The sequence below is a fragment of the Hypanus sabinus genome, chromosome 18, assembly GCF_030144855.1.
Source record: "Hypanus sabinus isolate sHypSab1 chromosome 18, sHypSab1.hap1, whole genome shotgun sequence".
NCBI lineage: Eukaryota > Metazoa > Chordata > Chondrichthyes > Myliobatiformes > Dasyatidae > Hypanus > Hypanus sabinus.
The window spans coordinates 65,903,608-65,924,698 of record NC_082723.1 but is presented as its reverse complement, the minus strand read 5'-3'; the positions used below and the strand labels follow the sequence as shown (position 1 = coordinate 65,924,698).

The 21,091-nt window shown below is 52.3% G+C and overlaps 1 protein-coding gene across 9 annotated transcripts in view; it reads left to right on the top strand.

Annotated features, from left to right (window-relative positions):
- Nucleotides 1-795: 795 nt before the first annotated feature.
- rimbp2b (RIMS binding protein 2b) overlaps nucleotides 796-21,091 on the top strand; it is a 239,296-nt gene continuing 219,000 nt past the window's right edge. For 3 of the 9 annotated variants that reach the window (XM_059994581.1, XM_059994572.1, XM_059994573.1), the window contains exons 1-2: nucleotides 797-1,095; nucleotides 19,603-19,697. The gene's annotated coding sequence lies outside the window, so the exon portion shown is untranslated. Of the gene's footprint in view, nucleotides 1,141-19,602; nucleotides 19,698-21,091 lie in introns of all 9 variants that reach the window. The other 6 variants (XM_059994576.1, XM_059994574.1, XM_059994577.1 and 3 more) reach the window with 5 other exon arrangements.

Sequence of the window (21,091 nt, the reverse complement as noted above, 5' to 3'; positions counted from 1 at the left end):
GTCCGGGGTGGGGGTGTCGGACGGGGTGGGGGTGTCCGGGGTGGGGTGTCCGGGGTGTGGGTGTCCGGGGTGGGGGTGTCCGGGGTGGGGGTGTCCGGGGTGGGGGTGTCCGGGGTGTGGGTGTCCGGGGTGGGGGTGTCCGGGGTGGGGGTGTCCGGGGTGGGGTGTCCGGGGTGTGGGTGTCCGGGGTGTGGGTGTCCGGGGTGGGGGTGTCCGGGGTGGGGTGTCCGGGGTGGGGTTGTCCGGGGTGGGGGTGTCGGACGGGGTGGGGTGTCCGGGGTGGGGTGTCGGACGGGGTGGGGTGTCCGGGGTGGGGGTGTCGGACGGGGTGGCGGTGTCCGGGGTGTGGTGTCGGACGGGGTGGGGGTGTCTGGGGTGGGGGTGTCGGACGGGGTGGGGGTGTCCGGGGTGGGGTGTCCGGGGTGGGGGTGTCCGGGGTGGGGGGTGTCGGACGGGGTGGGGTGTCCGGGGTGGGGGTGTCGGACGGGGTGGGGGTGTCCGGGGTGGGGTGTCCGGGGTGAGGTGTCCGGGGTGCCGGTTCTCCGCCCTGTCTCGGACGGGGTGTGGGTGTCAGACGGGGTGTGGGTGTCGGACGGGGTGGGGGTGTCGGACGGGGTGGGGGTGTCGGACGGGGTGGGGGTGTCGGACGGGGTGGGGGTGTCCGGGGTGGGGTGTCCGGGGTGGGGGTGTCCGGGGTGGGGTGTCCGGGGTGGGGGTGTCGGACGGGGTGGGGGTGTCGGACGGGGTGGGGGTGTCCGGGGTGGGGGTGTCGGGGTGCCGGTTCTCCGCCCTGTCTCGGTGCCTGGGCTCCGCCGTGAGAAGCGCTGCAGGGTCCAGGAGCGACGCCGCCGGTCCGGCTGTCGGTGTCGGTGCGGCGGCGGGAGGAGCGGACGCGGACACATCTGCCGGCGCGGCACCGTTCGGGAGCGCGGATCGGCGCCGCGCCCCCGGGAAATCACCGAGCGCGTTCGCGGAGCAGCCGGGCTGCGGTTCCACACATTCGGCAACGCGCAGCGAACAGGCCAGGAGGTTGGAGCCGTCGGTGGGCCCGCTCACCGGCCGCAGTCGCCGGACACCGGAGCACCCGCATTCCCGGTAATCGGACATCCCGCTCCGCCGGTCCGGTATCCGGAACCACCGGTAATCGGTCACGCCGCACCCTCCCGGACTGCCCGAAACCCCCGGAAAGAGACACCCGCTCCCCACGGTATCGGAGTACCGGGAGGGAAGCTTCACCCGGAACTCCCGGTGTCCGGATCCACCGGGGATGGACACTGTGCTCACCTGTGTTTCAGTGCCCTGTAACGAGATACCCGCTTCCCTCGGTATCCCAGGATCTACCGGGCACTCTCTTCCCCCGGTACCCTCGGGCCGGGGGTTCCGCTTCCCCCGGTACCGGTATCCGGAACCTCTCCCTTCCCATGGAACCACTTCTCCCGGTCCCCGGGATCGGGCTGCTGTGGCTCACCGGCTCCCGGTCAAACCGCGGGGGAGGAAGAGGCAACGACTGACCGGTGTGTGTGTGGGGGGGGGGGGGGGTAAGGAAACAGTCCAGGGAATGTGAAATCGGGGATGAGACCGGGGTGGAGAGGGAAGACCAGGTGTGTGTGTGCGGGGGTGGGGGGAGATTGAGAGGTTGCCCAGTTCAGATTTCCTGCTGGAAACATCTAGGCTGTTAAACCGGCCTCGACCCTCGATTGCTGCCAGTTTAACCCCCGCCTTCCCGCTCCATTCACACACTCCATACCTCCACCACCAGATTTATATATATCTCTCTATCTTCCCCAACCCCTTTCCCCTTTCCTTCTCTTCCTCCTCCTCCCCTCTCCTCTCTCTCCCCACTGTCACTCACTCTCTATAAACATTCTCTCTCTCTCCATCTATCTCTATCCCCTCTCTGTCTCTCTCACTTTCTTTCTCTCCCCCATCCCCACTGTCTCTCACAATCCCCTATCTTTCTATCTCTAACCCCACTGTTTCTCCCTTACCCACTGTCTCTCTCTCTATCCCTTTTGCCTCTTTCTTTTCTCTCCCACTGTCTATTCTCTACCTCTGTCTCCACTGTCACATTCCATCCCTCTCTCTCTCTCTACCCCGTCCCTCTATCTCCATTGTATATCTCTCCCTAGCTATCTGTATCCCCCTCTCTCTATCCCCCATCTTTCTGTCTTTATCTCCATCACAACTGTCGTTCTCCATCTCCATGCTCACTCTGTATACCTATCCACACTATAACTCGCCCGCTATCCCCTGTCTCACCTCCCCTCTCCATCCCCATTGTCTCTCTGTATCTCTCTCTGTTCCAGCTGTCTCTTTCTATCCCAACTATCAATCTCTTTCTCTGTCCTCACTCTTGCTCCGTCACTCCCTCTATCCCCACTCTCTATCCAAACTCTCTCTCTCTATCCCCACTGTTACTCCATCTATCCCTACTGTCTTTCTCTCTCCCCAACTGTTTCGCTGTCTATCCCAACTGTCTCTCAATCCACAGTCTCTCTCTCAGTATCTCTATCCCCACTGTCATTCACTCTCTCTATGTCCCCACTCTGTCTCTCTACCCCACCATATCTCTCTCTATCCCCACTCTCTCTCTCTATACCCCACGGTCTCTCTATCCCCTCTGTCTCTACCCCCACTGTCACTTTCTGTATCCCTACTGTTTCTTTTATTCTCTCTCCCATTGTTTCTCTCTTTATCCCAACTGCACCTCCCTCTATCCACACTCTCTCTCACTCTATCCTCACTGACCAGTCTCTCTCTAGACCCCCCCTCTCTCTATCTCCTCTTTCTGCCTCTGCATCTCCCGATTCCACTGTCTCCCTCGCTATTCTCCACTGTTTATCTATCACCTCTGTCTCTTTTTTCTTCCTCACTGTCTCTCTCTCTCTATCCTCACCATCTCTCTCTAACTACCCTCTCTGTCTCTCTCTACACTATCACTCTTTCCCCCTCACCTTCTCTCTCCCCTCCTTCCCTCCCACCCTGTTGGGCCCTCTCTCTTTCTGTCCCAACTGTCTCTCTCTCTTTCTCTCACTCACTCTAACTCTCTCAATATTTCTCTCTATAATTCTCTCTATCCCTTCTTTCTCACACTCTCTGTCTCTCCCACCCCTCAGTCCCCACTGTGACCCCCCATCTGTCCCCACTTTCATTCTGTATCTTTAACCCCACTGTCACTCATTCACTCTATCCACAGTCTACTATCTCCCTCTCTGTCAGTCTGCCTCTCTTTCTATCCCCATGTCTCCCTTCCTCTTATCCCCATCTGTGTGTGTCTCTCTTTCTTTACCACCACATTCTCTGCCTCTATCCCCACTACCTCTCTCTAAATCCCCACTATCTTTCTCTCTCTAAATCCCCACTATCTTTCTCTCTCTATCCCCACTGTCTGTCTGTTTCTTTATTCCCACTATCACTCTTTCTCTCTCCCTCCCTCCCTCCCATTCTTCACCTCTAATCCCACTGACAGTTATTCTATCTCTGTCCCCACTCTCTCTATTCCCACTCTCCCTCTCTCTGTATCCCCACACTCTCTCTTTCTCTATTCCCACTCTGTCTATCCCCATTGTCTCTGTATACCCGCTCTCTCTCTGTATCCCCACTATCACACTCTCCCTCCCCCACTCTCCCCCTTCTCCCCCTCTAACCCCCTGTACCTCTACCCCTTTACTCCCCTCTGTCCTCCTCTCTCCACTCTCTCCCCTCTCTCTCTCTGCCTCATTCTTCACCAGGCTCCCAAAAATTCTCCCTATAATCAAAACACCGAACCCTGCGGAATTTTCTGTGCATAGAGAGGTCAGCATCAGAGAGAGATCAGTGAACTCTGTTCCTGGACTCTCTGCGTTCTCTTGCTGGCGTACCTATTTATTGAGATACAGCGCGGAACAGGCCCTTCCGGCCCTTCGACCCAAGCTGCCTAGCAACCCACCTATTTAACCCTCGGCTCATTACGGGACAATTTACAATGACCGATCATACCGGTTAGTTGGTTGTCTTTGGACTGTGGGAGGGAAGCGGAGCACCTGGGGAGGACGTACTGACTCCTTACGGAGGTGGCCACAGTTGAACTCTGAGCTGCAATAACGTGATGCTAACTGCTACCCGGCACGGCCTTGTCAGCACACTGAAGCTGTCTCTGCCCAAGCTCGCTGTCAAGGACATTTTTCTGTGTTTGCACGGTTTGTTGTCTTTTGCGCATTGTCCGTTCTGTTGGGTGCGGCCTTTCATTGATTCCATTGTGTTGTACTCACCGTGAATGCACAGAGGAAAATGACTGTCAGGGTTGTATACGGTGGCAAATTTGTACTTTGATAATACATTTTCCTTGAACGTTGAAAATGGGGACATTCTGTTGGAGTGATTCTGAACGGAACAATTGTCTGCAGCACACAGAAAGTCGCCAATGAATTGCCCCTTGTAATGGGTGCTCAAGCCAGAGTCAGAATCAGGGTTAATATCACAGGCATGTGTTGTGAAATTTGTTATGCAGCCACAGTACATTGCAATACATAATATTTGAACTGCATAAGTACATATCAGAAATTAAATTAAGTATGTGGTGCAAAAAGAGAGGACACAAATAGGTGGTGTTCGTGGGTTCACTGTCCATTCAGAAATTGATGGCAGAGGGGAAGAAGCTGTTCCTGAATCACTGAGTGTGTGTCTTCAGGCTCCTGTACCTCCTTCCTGATGGTAACCATGCGAAGAGGGCATGTCCTGGGTCAAGGGGGGCCCTTCATGATAGATGCTGCCTTTTTTGAGGCATCGCTCCTTGAAGATGTCATGGATACTGGGTTGGCTGGTGCCCATGATGGAGCTGACAGCTCTCTGCAGCTTATCCCAATCCTGTGCAGTACCAGACGGTGATACAGCCAGTTAGCATCCTCTCCATGGTACATCTGTAGAAATGTGCTTGTCCCTGGTGACACACAAGATCCTATCAAACCCCTAATGAAATATATCTGCTGTCATGACCTCTTTGTAGCTGCTTCGAAACGTTGGGGCCAGGTTGGATCCTCAGAGACATTAACGGCCAGCAACTTGAAAGTGCTCAGTCTCCCCACTTCTGGTCCCTCAGTGAGGAATGGTATGTGTTCCCTCACCATTGCAATCCATGATAATGAATAAAGCTGTAAATTGAAAAGAGTATGTATGTTAAGAAAATTAATTTAACTAAGTAGTGCAAAAAGAGAGGAAAAAGTATTGAGGTAGTGTCCATGGTTCACTGTCCATTCAGAAATCTGTTCCTGAATTGTTGAGTGTGTGTCTTCAGGCTTCTGTACCTCCTCCCTGATGGTAGCAATGAGACGAGGGCATGTCCCGGGTGATGGGGGGGCGGGGGGTCCTTAATGATGGATGCTGGAAGACATCATGGAGATGATGAGGGGAAAGACCATGGGGAGTTTAAAAACATGAAAACATTTTAGACTCAGGGTGGAGTCACAGACGGTTCCCCCTGCGTTTGGCCCCACTTCTTGGTCCATGTCACACTGAAGGGGTTTGAGGAGATTTGGTGTGTCCCCTAAAACACTCGCAGATTTCTATAGATGTACCTACAGAAGGGCATTCTAAATGTTTGCATCACCGTCTGGTACGGGGTGGGGGCGCTACTGCACAAGATCGAAATAAGCTGCAGAGAGTTGTAAAATTAATCGTCTCCATCATGGGCACTAGCCTCTGTCGTATCCAGGACATCTTCAAGGAGCGATGCCTCAGAAAGGCGGCATCCACCATTAAGGACCCCCATCCCCAGGTCAAGCCCTCTTCTCATTGCCACCATCAGGAGGGAGGTGGAGAAGCCTCCATACCAGACAGCAATGTAACCAGTTAGAATACTCTCCATGGTACGGAACATGGTGAAATTCCAAGAAGGTCCAAGAATTCCAATTCTGGAATATCCTGGGTTTGGGCGTCAGTGGTGTCTAATATCATGAGGGGTGTAGTGTAGGCCTCCGTTAATCTCGATAGGCCATGGGTGCAAGCCTGTGCAAGGTTTCTTTTTATGGAAGACCGGAAGTTGCCCAAGCTGCAAGTCTCCCCTCTCCACACCACCAATGTTGTCCAAGGGAAGGGCATTAGTATGAGGGGTACAGGCAGAGTAAATGCATACAGTCTTTACCTCAGGGTACAACTTGAGGGTTCTTGGTTTAGTGTGAGAGGGAAGGGATTTAAGAGGAACGTGAAGGGTAATTTTTGTACACAAAGGGTGGTAGGTGTGTGGAATGAATTGCTAGAGGAAGTGGTTGAGGAGTGTGGTCACTCAAGCTGAGTGTAATGTTCCCCAGAGAGGTTGTCTATCGATGGGTTCTCAGATGGCCGTAGATCCACATATTCTGGTGCAGTGCGCTCATGAGGGAGTGGTGGCTCTGGTTGGTGGGTGGGTCTTTCGCTTGTTCCGTTTCTCCTTTCTCCACAATACAGCAGAAGTCAGAGTCATGTCGCACAGCTCCCTCTTGAACAGATTTCCTCTAGGTCTATCTACCGAGTGCAAAGTCTTCCCAGATTTTAGATCCTGAATTTCTTTTCTGAGTGTTGAATTTCTTCCAGCCGATCTTGACATTATAAGACCATAAGACACGGGAGCAAAATTAGAACATTCAACCCATCAAGTCTGTCCTGATATTTCATCATTGCAGATCCCAAATTCAATTCAACCCCATACACCGGCCCTCTCACCATATCCCATGTTGGCCCGACCAATCAGGAAACTACCAGCTTCCGCTTTGAATATACCCACAGACTTCGGCTCCGCAGATTCACCACTCTCTGGCTAAAAAAATTCCTCTTCACTTCTGTTCTAAAAGGTCACCCTTCAATTTTGAGGCTGTGCCCTCAAGTTCTGGATTCCCCGACCAGAGGAAACGTCCTCTCCACATTCACCCTATCTAGTCCTTTCAATATGATCTTTGAAGCATTTCCTTTGCCCGCCAAGGGCTCGCTGACTTACCTTGAACTGGGAGTGAAGGATTTGAATGCGAAGATGTGAGTTAGACATCCTAACTCAATCAGGGAGACAGGAACAATGAAAACATTTCAAAGACAGTTGGACGGGTACACGGATAGAAAAGGTTTAAGATCATAAGACCATAAGATATTGGTGCGGAATCACGCCATTGAATTTGCTCTGCCATTTCACCTTGGCTGACCTATTTTCCTTCTCAGCCCCAATCTCCTGCCTTCTCCCTGTATCCCTTCATGCCCTGACTAAACACGAATCCCAACAGCCTCTGCCTTAAATATACCCAATGACTTGGCCTCCACAGCTGTCTATGACAGTGAATTCCACAGATTCACCACTCTCTGGCTGAAGAAATTCCTCCTCATTTCTGTTCTAAATGGATGCCCCTCTTTTCTAAGGCTGTGTCCTCTGGTCCTAGACTCTCCCATGATAGGAAACATCCTCTCCACATCCACTCTATCTGTGTCCTCTGGTCCTAGACTCCCCCACCATAGGAAACATCCTCTCCACATCCACTCTATCTCTGTCCTCTGGTCCTAGACTCCCCCACCATAGGAAACATCCTCTCCACATCCACTCTATCTCTGTCCTCTGGTCCTAGACTCCCCCACCATAGGAAACATCCTCTCCACATCCACTCTATCTGTGTCCTCTGGTCCTAGACTCCCCCACGATAGGAAACATCCTCTCCACATCCACTCTATCTGTGTCCTCTGGTCCTAGACTCCCCACCATAGGAAACATCCTCTCAACATCCACTCTATCTGTGTCCTATGGTCCTAGACTCCCCCACTATAGGAAACATCCTCTCAACATCCACTCTATCTGTGTCCTATGGTCCTAGACTCCCCCACTATAGGAAACATCCTCTCCACATCCACTCTATCTGTGCCCTCTGGTCCTAGACTCCCCCACTACTGGAAACATCCTCTCCACATCCACTCTATCTGTGTCCTCTGGTCCTAGACTCCCCCACTAGAGGAAACATCCTCTCCACAACCACTCTATCTGTGTCCTCTGGTCCTAGACTCCCACACTGTAGGAAACATCCTCTCCACATCCACTCTATCTGTGTCCTCTGGTCCTAGACTCCCTCACTATAGGAAACATCCTCTCCACATCCACTCTATCTGTGCCCTCTGGTCCTAGACTCCCCCACTATAGGAAACATCCTCTCCGCATCCACTCTATCTGTGCCCCCTGGTCCTAGACTCCACCGCTGTAGGAAACATCCTCTCCGCATCCACTCTATCAAAGCCCTTCGACATTCAATAGGTTTCAATGAGCTCCCCCATCGTTATTCTGAATATCAACGAATACAGGCCCAGAACCATCAAACACTCCTCATATAACAAGCCTTTCAATCCCAAAGTTATTTTCATGAATCTCCTTTGAACACTGTCTAATGTCAGCATTGTAGGTTACGGGTGTATTAGGTTATGGATTAGATGAGACCAGCTTGCAAGAGGCATGTTGGGCCAACTGGCCTGTTTCCACGCTGTCTGACTGGATACACTGACACCCCACCCCACAGTGCTCCAGAACTGGACGTAGACCCTTTTGGAATCTCATCACTTTCAACCTGGGCATGCAGTTGGGATCTGAAATTCCATAGACCTGGAGCTCGGGAATCCTGCATCACAGCCCCACCACACAAAAGCTTCAGACATTCTCAACTGAAGGCATTTTTTTGTTTGCAGAAAGCCTTCAAAATTATTTTTAGTAAATTCTAGGTTCCCCGACAGTAGATCCCCTCCCCCTTCTTGAAAGGGTAACCGAAAATCAAAATACTGCCGACACTGGAAATGTCAGATATAAATGCAGTGCTGAAAATACTCAGCGGGCCAGGCTGCAGGTGTGGGACGGGGAGCCGAGGAAAGTGTGTTCGATGTGGAGGGATGAGAATGTAAGAGCAAGGATGTGATGCTGAGGCTTTATAAGGCATTGATCGGACCACGCTCAGAGCATTCTGAGGAGCTTTCAAGCTCTCGAGAAAAGATGTGCTGACATTGGAGAGGGTCCAGACGAGGTTCACGAGAACGTTTCTAGGAATGAAAAGGGATAGCATATGAAGAGTGCTTGAAGGCTCGGGGCCTGTCTTCACTGGACTTTAGAAGAATGAGGGGGGATCTCATTGAAATCTTTCAAATATTCAAAAACCTAGATAAAGTGGATGTGGAGAAGATGTTTCCTATAGTGGGGCATTCTAAGACCAGAGGGCACTGCCTCAGAATAGAAAGATGTCTATTTAGAACAGAGATGAGGAGGAATTTCTTCAGCCAGAGGGTGGTGAATCTGTGGAATTCATTGTCACAGAGAGCTGTGAGGCTGAGCCGTCGGGTATATTTAAAGTGGAGGTTGACAGGTTCCTGATTAGTGGGGGTGTGAAAGGTTAGAGGAGAATGGGGCTGAGAGGGATAATAAATCAGCCCTGATGGAATGGTGAAGCAGACTCGATGGCCAAATGGCCAAATTCTGCTCCTGTGTCTTGTGGTTTTATCAGACACCTGGTCCTCTCCCTCCTCCTTTCCCTTCGTGACTCCTTGGTCCCTGCTTCTGTCCCACCTCCCATCCGTCCTACACGGCACCTCGTCTGGAACCGCGATACCACACCTCATCCCCTCACCTCTCAACCGTCTCACAAACAGCCACTCAAGCGGTCTTTCCAAGTGAGGCGGCCATTCTCACACACTCCTTCAGTTCCAGTGTTTTCCACGCCGGAGAAATGGATCACGGGCTGGTTGATCACAGAACATTTGTGTTCAGTCCACAGCACCGTCAAACTTAGAACATTTCATCAGAATACAGACCCTACAGTCCATGATATTGTGTTGACCTGTTAACCTACTCAAGGATCTGTCTAACCCTTCCTTCCTACATCATCGTCATCATTATGTGCTGTGCTGTATGACATGGGTGATCGTGGTCTTTCTGTGACCATGATTGTTCTCGGCAAATTTTTCTACAGAAGTGGGTTGCCATTGCCTTCTTCTGGGCAGTGTCTTTACAAGACGGGTGACCCCAGCCATTATCAACACTCTTCAGAGATTGTCTGCCTGGTGTCAGTGGTCACATAAGTCGGACTTGTGATCTGCACCGGCTGCTCAAACGACCGTCCACCACCTGCTCCCGTGGGTTCACGTGACCCTGATCGGTGGGCTGGGGTGGGGAAAGGGCTAAGCAGATGCCACACCTTGCCCTAGGGTGACCTGCAGGCTAGGGGAGGGAAGGAGCACCTTACATCTCTTTTGGTAGAGACATATCCCCACCCCAACACCCTTCTCTCTCATGTAACCCGCCATTTTTCTTTCAATCATGTACCTATCTAAGGGTCTCTTAAGTCTCCCTAATGTACCACCTCCCCCGGCAGGGTGTTCCACACACAGGATAGAGTTCGTAAGATTGGGATGTGATGAACTTTCAGCTGGTTTTATGTCTGTTTGTCCCGGCTACCATCCCTGTCCGTGCCCCTCCCCACACACACACAGTTTTGGCCATCCAGATTACTCAGATTCCCAGTTCCAGCTCCTGTCAGTCAGCTATCCCTAATGCTCGTGGAAGGGCTGGTCACTGCTGGAGTATCGAATGGTTGGCTTCAGGGACTGTTTGAGTCAGCAGATCGATACATGCGGACACAGATACTGTGGGCATGGGGGGGAGGGTGGAGCTGTGGGAGAATCAATGATCCAGCAGCTTTGACAGAGGTGTGCAGGTTCCCAAAGGCCTGTGGTAGGAATTCTCTCCCGTCAGAGAGTAACAGAGGGTGAGGACGGGAGAGGTTTCACTGTGTCGGAAAGGGAGAGGAGAGAGAGGTGGGGAAAATTGCAGGAAAAGGGAAACACTGGGGCTGGAGAGAGGAGGGGCGCGAGAGGGAGTAGAGGGAAAAAGGGATGTGAGGATGGAGAAAGGGGGAGAGAAAGAGAGAGGGAAGAGAGGAGAGGGAGGGGGAGAGGAGGGAGTGGGGAAGACAGAGGTGGTGAGAGGGAGGGGAGAGGAGAGGGAGGAAGGAGGGAAAGAGAGTGAGGAAAGGAGGAAGAGGGGGGAGGAACTGAGAGTTACAGGTTCGATGGGCTCATCCAGCCCGTTCCATACTGTGGTGTGCAGCTGATTTGTGAGTCCATGGATGCGCTTGGTTCCCAGGGCTGGGGCGAAGGGGCTCTCCTCCCCGGACTGAAGACCTCCAGTAACTGATATAAACATCATGGTTGACCGAGGCTGCTGAACGGGAGACGTTATCTTGGCCACCGACTGTCTCCTCTCTGGCAGGTCGTGCCCAGGCCGATTCAGTGGTGAAGGTTAAGGGAGAGATGGGTGTCTGCACTGTTCTGACTAAACCCTGCGGCCTGCTGCGCAGCTCTTCGGGACCACCCCATCCACCTCCAGCTTGTTTTCCTTCCCGACATTGTGCCCGCCGACTCCCTCAACATCCATCGCTCCGTTTCAGTGTCCGGCCCTTCGCAGACCAAATCCACACAGGGATTCACCACCTTATCCCAGTCGTCAGCAACCCTGCGGCCGTGAGCTCTGCAACAGGGGAACACTACGCTGAGACAGAACATTTGAGTAAACTTCCATAAGACATGGGAGCAGAACTAGGCCATTCAGTCCATGTAGTCTGCTCTGACGTTTGGTCGTGGCTGATCTATTTTCGTTCTTCTGCCTTCTCCCTGTAATCTTTGACACCCCATCTAATCAAGGACATATCAACCTCCGCTTTAAATATACCCAATGACTTGCTGTCTGTGACAACCAATTCAACAGATTCACCACCCTCTGGCTAATCTCTGTCCTCCTTCTCATCTCTGTTCTAAAGGGACATCCTTCTCATCTGACGCTCTGGTCCTAGACTCCTGCTAGGTCGGAAACCCCCTCTCCACGTCCACCCTCAGCCTTTTAAGGAAATCTCTGCTCTTCCTCTGGGGTGCGGTGTCCGAGCCTCCCGTCTCCCCTCTTACGTTTGTCCCGGTGAGGGTAAGCGGCTGAGGTCAGTAGCCTTGTCCGATAGCCACCAAAGTCCCCACCCCCCCACCTTCCTCTAGCCTGGTGGGTGGGGTGGCTCTGAAGGCACAGGGTAGAGGCACATGGCTACTCAAAGTTCAGAGGAAATTGATTATCAAGTACATACATATCTCCATATATAACTCTGAGATTCATTTCCTTGTCGATATACTCAAAATATCCAATAAGCATTATAGAATCAATAAAAGGCTGCAGCAACAGGGCGGACAGTCAGTGTGCTGAAGACAGTGATCGGTGCAAATACTAAAGTAGTAACAATAAATATCAAGAACATGAGAGGGAGGGTCATTGAAAGTGAGCCCACAGATTGTGGGGGCAAGTGAAATTACTCCCTGTGGTTAGTGAGCCTGAAGTTTGAGGGGTGTTAACCGTTCCTGAACTTTGTGGTATGGGTCCTAAGGCACCTGTACCTCCTTCCTGATGTTTGAGGCGTAATAACTGTTCCTGAACCTGGTGGTGAGTCTGAGGTTCCGATACCCCTTCCTGATGTTTGAGGGGTAATGTGTTCCTGAACCTGGTGGTGAGAGTCCTGAGACTCCTGTACCTCCTTCCTGATGGCAGCAGTGAGAAGAGAGCACGGCCTGGGTGGAGGGGGTCCCTGATGATGGATGCTGCTTTCCTGCGACACTCCACTGTGTCTATGTGCTCAATGGTGGAGGCGGCTTTATGTGTGATAGAGTTGTGGGTCATCATCTTGCGCAGCAATCAGATGGAATGGTCAGTGACGGCACGGCATGCAGTAGGTGTAGGGGTAGTGACTCAACTCTCAGTGTGGATGTGGGGGAGGTGTAGGGGGTAGTGACAGACCGGGGGTGTGGGGGAGGTGTAGGGGTAGTGACTCAACTCTCAGTGTGGATGTGGGGGAGGTGTAGGGGGTAGTGACAGACCGGGGGTGTGGGGGAGGTGTAGGGGGTAGTGACAGACCGGGGGTGTGAGGGAGGTGTAGGGGTAGTGACAGACCAGGGGGTGTGGGGGAGGTGTAGGGGGTAGTGACAGACCAGGGGGTGTGGGGGCGGTGTAGGGAGTAGTGACAGACTGGGGGTGTGGGGGAGGTGTAGGGGCTAGTGACAGACCAGGGGGTGTGGGGGAGGTGTAGGGGGTAGTGACAGACCGGGGGTGTGGGGGAGGTGTAGGGGGTAGTGACAGACTGGGGGTGTGGGGGAGGTGTAGGGGGTAGTGACAGACTGGGGTGTGGGGGAGGTGTAGGGGGTAGTGACAGACCGGGGGTGTGGGGGAGGTGTAGGGGGTAGTGACAGACCAGGGGGTGTGGGGGAGGTGTAGGGGGTAGTGACAGACCGGGGGTGTGGGGGAGGTGTAGGGGGTAGTGACAGACCGGGGGTGTGAGGGAGGTGTAGGGGGGTAGTGACAGACCGGGGGTGTGGGGGAGGTGTAGGGGGTAGTGACAGACCAGGGGGTGTGGGGGAGGTGTAGGGGGTAGTGACAGACCAGGGGGTGTGGGGGAGGTGTAGGGGGTAGTGACAGACCGGGGGTGTGGGGGAGGTGTAGGGGGTAGTGACAGACCAGGGGGTGTGGGGGAGGTGTAGGGGGTAGTGACAGACCGGGGGTGTGGGGGAGGTGTAGGGGGTAGTGACAGACCAGGGGGTGTGGGGGAGGTGTAGGGGGTAGTGACAGACCGGGGGTGTGAGGGAGGTGTAGGGGGGTAGTGACAGACCAGGGGGTGTGGGGGAGGTGTAGGGGGTAGTGACAGACCGGGGGTGTGGGGGAGGTGTAGGGGGTAGTGACAGACCAGGGGGTGTGGGGGAGGTGTAGGGGGTAGTGACAGACCCGGGGTGTGGGGGAGGTGTAGGGGGTAGTGACAGACCAGGGGGTGTGGGGGAGGTGTAGGGGGTAGTGACAGACCAGGGGGTGTGGGGGAGGTGTAGGGGGTAGTGACAGACTGGGGGTGTGGGGGAGGAGTAGGGGGTAGTGACAGACCAGGGGGTGTGGGGGAGGTGTAGGGGGGTAGTGACAGACCGGGGGTGTGGGGGAGGTGTAGGGGGTAGTGACAGACCGGGGGTGTGAGGGAGGTGTAGGGGGGTAATGACAGACCGGGGGTGTGGGGGAGGTGTAGGGGGTAGTGACAGACCAGGGGGTGTGGGGGAGGTGTAGGGGGTAGTGACAGACCGGGGGTGTGGGGGAGGTGTAGGGGGTAGTGACAGACCGGGGGTGTGGGGGGAGGTGTAGGGGGTAGTGACAGACTGGGGGTGTGGGGGAGGTGTAGGGGGTAGTGACAGACCGGGGGTGTGGGGGGAGGTGTAGGGGGTAGTGACAGACTGGGGGTGTGGGGGAGGTGTAGGGGGTAGTGACAGACCCGGGGTGTGGGGGAGGTGTAGGGGGTAGTGACAGACCAGGGGGTGTGGGGGAGGTGTAGGGGGTAGTGACTCAGTTCTCACTGGGGAGGAGGAAGGATGATGAGGTGCAGGTGCTGGGCTGTGTGAATGGAGCCAGTCGACTGTGGAGAGATTGTTGATTACACACACACACACACACACACACAGACACACACACACACACACACACTGCCTTGCCAAAGTCAGCATTCAGCCATATAAATAATTCCTAATGAGACAGTGTTGTCTGCACTGATGCATTCAGAGGAATAACTCTGACCTCTGTCTGTCCTCTGCCGCCGGGAAGCAGCAAATAGCCTCTCCTGTCCTGGGCAAACGGGGGATTGTCCCCTCAAGTAGAACATCGGTGATACCCGCCTCAGCGTCTGTGGGAACACCTTCACTCCGGTGCGTCGCTGCTGGCCGTGGGTACAAACCCGTAGTAAAGGAGCTGCTTTTGACAGGAACCCAATGCCCAGTGAGCCTGGTGTGGGAGGGGCGGGGGGGCACTACACAGGATGAGAAAAAGCTGCAGAAAGTTGTAAACTCAGTCAGCCCCATCATGGCCACCAACCTGCCCAGTTTCGAGGACTTCTTCAAAAGGCGATGCCTCAAAGAGGCGGCATCCATCATTAAAGACCCTCGTCACCCAAGACACTTGCTCCTCTCATTGCTACCATCAGGGAGGAGGTACAGGAGCCTGAAGGCACACTGAACCATTCAGGAACAGCTTCTTCCCCTCTGCCATCAGGGAGGAGGTACAGGAGCCTGAAGACACACACTCAGCGATTCAGGAACAGCTTCTTCCCCTCTGCCATCAGGGAGGAGGTACAGGAGCCTGAAGACACACACTCAGCGATTCAGGAACAGCCTCTTCCCCTCTGCCATCAGGGAGGAGGTACAGGAGCCTGAAGGCACACTGAACCATTCAGGAACAGCTTCTTCCCCTCTGCCATCCGATTTCTGAATGGATATTGAACACGTGGACACCACCTCACTACTTTCTTCTCTGTTTTTGCACTAATTTAATTCACTTTTTATATATACTGACTGTAATTTACAGTTTTTATTAGTATGTTTTTCAATGCACTGCCACTGCAAAACAACAAACTTCACAGCATCCACCACTGTGCCTGCAGCTCGGGTGCTCAGCACTGTATTTGCCAGTGTGGAGTCGAGAGTGAGTCTGTAAATCTGGTGAGGGTGGGGCGCCGCGGGAGCAGTGTGGGACAGGTGGCAGAGAAAGAGTGCCAGGGGTGGGGGGGTTGGCATGGGTGCAGACACACCCAGCCCTGAGACACCAGGCAAGGTCAATTGATTCCAAACAATTGGTTTATTGATCATTACAGAATGTCTCTCTGGTGCTTCCCTCTCCCTTCCCCTTTTCCCAACCATGATTCCCCTCTCCCTGCCCCCTCCCCACTCTCAGTCCACAATAGAGACCCAGATCAGAATCAGGTTTATCATCAAGTCCAGTCAAATGAAGTTTATTGTCAGTTAACCATATACACGTATATAACATATATAACCATAATGTATATAGAAACAAGATGCCATTTCTCTGGACCAGGGTGTAAATCACTCATAACACAGGAAGGTAAGGATAAAATCTACAGATGAATCACACATAGATAACAAACTGATATTAAATAACGTAAGATACGGAACAGATTAACCAGTGACACATTGAATACGATGCAGCCGGGAGTTCAGAAGCCTGATGGCCTGAGGGAAGAAACTGTTTCCCATCCTGACTGTTCTTGTCTTTATACATCGGAGTCTCCTACCTGACGGTAGAAAGTCAAAGAGGATGCTGGATGGATGGGTGGGATCCTTAATAATACTGAGAGCCCTGCATAGGCAGTGCTCCAGATAAACGTCCACGATGGATGGTAGGGAGACCCCTGTGATCCTCTCGGCCGTTTTCACCGTCCTCTGTAGAGATTTCCAGTCCGATGCTCGGCTGCTCCCAGACCAGATGGAGATGCAACTTGTCAGGACGCCCTCAATGGTGCTCCGGTAAAACGGTTAAAGTGAGGTTGAGGGTGGAGCCTTGCTTGCTTTAATACTCTCAGGACGTGGAGGCACTGTTGTGCCGTGCTTGTTCAGGGAGGTGATATTAAGGGACCAGGTGAGGTCATCCATGATGTGAACTCCCAGGAACTTGGTGCACTTAACTCTCTACGGAGGAGCCATGTACTCACAGAGGGGGTAGTTTGTCTGCATCTTCCTGATGTCCACATCGATTTCCTCTGTCTTCTCCACGATCAGGGTTGGATTGTTCCTCTCACACCAATCCACCAGCCGCTCTGCTTCCTTTCTGTACTCTGTCCTGTCACCACTGTTGTGTCACCCACACGTTTGATGACACGGTTTGAGCTGAATCTATGACACCGTTGCGTGTCAGTAGTGCGAACAACAGCGGGCTGAACCCACAGCCTCGGGGAGCGCCAGTGCTCAGCTTAATGGAATGAGAGATGCTGCTGTCCGCACCGACTGACTCTGGCTTCACTGTTAAGAAGTCCAGTATCCAATTGCAGAGAGAGGAGAGAACTGACCCACGAGGACAGTTCCCACACAAGCTTCTGGGGTATGATGGTGCTGAACACTAAACTCACATATGGCATGTATATATTTTTGTTTTTGTGGCAGCCTTACACTGCGATACATGAAATGACTACAGTACTGTGCAAAAGTCTTAGGCACCCCAGCTGCTGTGTGTATACGTTTATCTGAAACTTTAGCTCCATACTCTGTGCCAATGACGTTAATCCTTATTCTGATTCTGACAAGTACACAGCACAGATCCGGGTTCACATTAATATATTAATCCCATGTACATCGAGACACACAGTGAAATGCCTTGTTTGCGTCAATGACCAGCACAATCTAAAGAAGATGCCACTCTTCCAGCGCCAACGTAGCAATCCCACAATGCTAGGGAGAGACAGTGTGAGGGAGGAGGTGGAAGGGAGGGGACTGTGGAAGAGGGGATGGGTGTAATGGGGTAGAGACTGTGTGAGAGAGAGTGTAATGGGGTAGAGACTGTGTGAGAGAGGGTGTAATGGGGTAGAGACTGTGTGAGAGAGGGTGTAATGTTGGGGTAGAGACTGTGTGAGAGAGGGTGTAATGGGGTAGAGACTGTGTGAGAGAGGTTGTAATATTGGGGGTAGAGACTGTGAGAGAGGGTGTAATGTTGGGGTAGAGACTGTGTAAGAGAGGGTGTAATGGAGTAGAGACTGTGTGAGAGAGGGTGTAATTTTGGGGGTAGAGACTGTGAGAGAGGGTGTAATGGTCTAGAGACTGTGAGAGAGGGTGTAATGTTGGGGTAGAGACTGTGAGAGGGTGTAATGGGGTAGAGACTGTGTGAGAGAAGGTGTAATGTTGGGGGTAGAGACTGTGTGAGAGGGTGTAATGGGGTAGAGACTGAGAGAGGGTGTAATGTTGGGGGTAGAGACTGTGTGAGAGAGGGTGTAATGGTGTAGAGTCTGTGTGAGAGAGGGTGTAATGTTGGGGTAGAAACTGAGAGAGGGTGTAATGGGGTAGAGACTGTGTGAGAGAAGGTTTAATAGGATAGAGACTGTGTGAGAGAGGGTGTAATGTTGGGGGTAGAGACTGTGAGAGAGGGTGTAATGGGGTAGAGACTGTGTGAGAGAGGGTGTAATGGTGTAGAGTCTGTGTGAGAGAGGGTGTAATGTTGGGGTAGAAACTGTGTGAGAGAGGGTGTAATGGGGTAGAGACTGTGTGAGAGAAGGTTTAATAGGATAGAGACTGTGTGAGAGAGGGTGTAATGTTGGGGGTAGAGACTGTGTGAGAGAGGGTGTAATGGGGTAGAGACTGTGTGAGAGAAGTTGTAATATTGGGGGTAGAGACTGTGAGAGAGGGTGTAATGTTGGGTGTAGAGACTGTGTGAGAGAGGGTGTAATGTTGAGGGTAGAGACTGTGAGAGAGGGTGTAATGTTGGGTGTAGAGACTGTGAGAGAGGGTGTAATGGGGTAGAGACTGTGTGAGAGAAGGTTTAATGGGGTAGATACTGTGTGAGAGAGGGTGTAATGTTGGGGGTAGAGACTGTGTGAGAGAAGGTGTAATGGAGTAGAGACTGTGTGAGAGAGGGTGTAATGTTGGGGTAGAGACTGTGTGAGAGAGGGTGTAATGTTGGGGGTAGAGACTGTGTGAGAGAGGGTGTAATGGGGTAGAGACTGTGTGAGAGAAGTTGTAATATTGGGGGTAGAGACTGTGAGAGAGGGTGTAATGTTGGGTGTAGAGACTGTGTGAGAGAGGGTGTAATGTTGAGGGTAGAGACTGTGAGAGAGGGTGTAATGTTGGGTGTAGAGACTGTGTGAGAGAGGGTGTAGTGGTGTAGAGACTGTGTGAGAGAGGGTGTAATGGGGTAGAGACTGTGTGAGAGAAGGTTTAATGGGGTAGATACTGTGTGAGAGAGGGTGTAATGTTGGGGGTAGAGACTGTGTGAGAGAAGGTGTAATGGAGTAGAGACTGTGTGAGAGAGGGTGTAATGTTGGGGTAGAGACTGTGTGAGAGAGGGTGTAATGGGGTAGAGACTGTGTGAGAGAGGGTGTAATGGGGTAGAGACTGAAAGAGGGTGTAATGTTGAGGGTAGAGACTGTGAGAGAGGGTGTAATGTTGGGTGTAGAGACTGTGTGAGAGAGGGTGTAATGGGGTAGAGACTGTGAAAGAGGGTGTAATGTTGAGGGTAGAGACTGTGAGAGAGGGTGTAATGTTGGGTGTAGAGACTGTGTGAGAGAGGGTGTAATGGGGTAGAGACTGTGTGAGAGGGTGTAATGTTGAGGGTAGAGACTGTGTGAGAGAGGGTGTAATGTTGGGAGTAGAGACTGTGTGAGAGAGGGTGTAATGGTGTAGAGACTGTGTGAGAGGGTGTAATGGGGTAGAGACTGTGTGAAAGAAGGTTTAATGGGGTAGAGACTGTGTGAGACAGGGTATAATTTTGGGGGTAGAGACTGTGTGTGAGAAGGTTTAATGTTGGGGTAGAGACTGTGAGAGAGAGGGTGTAATGTTGGGGGTAGAGACTGTGAGAGAGGGTGTAATGGAGTAGAGACTGTGTGAGAGAGGGTGTAATGGTGTAGAGACTGTGAGAGAGGATGTAATGTTGGGGGTAGAGACTGTGGAAGAGAGGGTGTAATGGGGTAGAGACTTTGTGTGAGAAGGTTTAATGTTGAGATTGGAGGCTGTGTACAAGAGGGGATGTAATGTTGGGGGTATACACTGTGCGGGAGGGGCAGTAATCTGGTGTCTAACTTCTGCTCCCTCTATTTGCAGCTAAGGAATGGTCTGCTGCCCTCCGTACGGACGATCTCCCCTCTCTTTGCCCTGACTGGGAAGCTGCAGTGGTGAGGTTAGGGAAACAGAAACCGGTAACTGTGATGAGTACACTTTAATGCTATAATAATGCAGGTTTTATGTTGTTGTATTGTCAATTGCAACAACTAAAGGAAAAAGTTTGTTTTACAGTGTGGGGCATAGAGGGCTGGTATGTATGAGACAGAGAGATAAAAGTGTGTGTGCCAGTGAGTGCCAGCGTGTGTAAGAACAAAGGTATGATGTGTGTCTGTGTCTGAGAGAGAACGTGCATTTGTGTGAGAGAGAGGGTGTATCTGTCTAAGAGAGAGAGGGTGTATCTGTGTGTCTGAGAGTGTATCTGTGCGAGAGAGGGTGTATCTGTCTGAGAGAGTGTGAGGTGGTGTATCTGTGTGAATGGGTTTTTCTCTGCATGTTGTGAGAGAGAGGGTGTATCGCTCTGTGTGTGTGAGAGACAGGGTGTATCTGTATCTGTGAGAGAGGGTGTATCTGTGTGTCTGAGAGTGTATCTGTCTGTGCGAGAGAGGGTGTATCTGACTCTGTGGGAGAGGGTGTGTCTGTCTGTGTGAGAGACAGAGAGAGGGTGTATCTGTGAGAGACAGAGAGAGGGTGTATCTGTGAGAGACAGAGAGAGGGTGTATCTGTGAGAGACAGAGAGAGAGTGTGTCTGTGAGAGACAGAGAGAGGCTGTATCTGTCTGTGTGTGAGAGGGTGTATCTGTGTGAGAGAGAGGGTGTATCTGTCTGTGAGACAGAGGGTGTATCTATCTGTGTGTGAGAGAGAGAGAGGCGGTATCTGTCTGTGAGAGAGAGGGTGTATCTGTCTCCGTGAGAGAGAGGGTGTATCTATCTGAGTGAGAGAAAGAGGGTGTATCTGTCTGTGAGAGAGAGGGCGTATCTGTTGTGAGTGAGAGGGCGTATCTGAGAGAGAGGGTGTATCTGTGAGAGAGAGGGTATATCTGTCTGTGAGAGAGAGGGTGTATCTATCTGAGTGTGAGAGAGAGAGGCTATATCTGTCTCTGAGAGAGAGGGTATATCTATCTGTGTCTGAGAGAGAGGGTGTATCTGTCTGTGTGTGTGTGAGAGAGAGAGAGGGTGTGTCTATCTGAGTGTGAGAGAGAGAGGCTATGTCTGTCTCTGAGAGAGAGGGTATATCTATCTGTCTGAGAGAGAGGATGTATCTGTCTGTGAGAGAGAGGGTGTATCTGTCTGTGAGAGAGAGGGTGTTTTTATCTGTGTGTGTAAAGAGAGAGGGTGTATCTATCTGTGTGTGAGTGAGAGGGTGTATCTGTCTCTGTGAGAGAGAGAGTGTATCTGTCTATGTGTGAGAGAGAGACTGTATCTGTCTATGTGAGAGAGAGGGTGTATCTGTCTCTGTGAGAGAGAGGGTGTATCTGTCTGTGTGTGAGAGGGTGTATCTGTGAGAGAGAGGGTGTATCTGTCTATGAGAG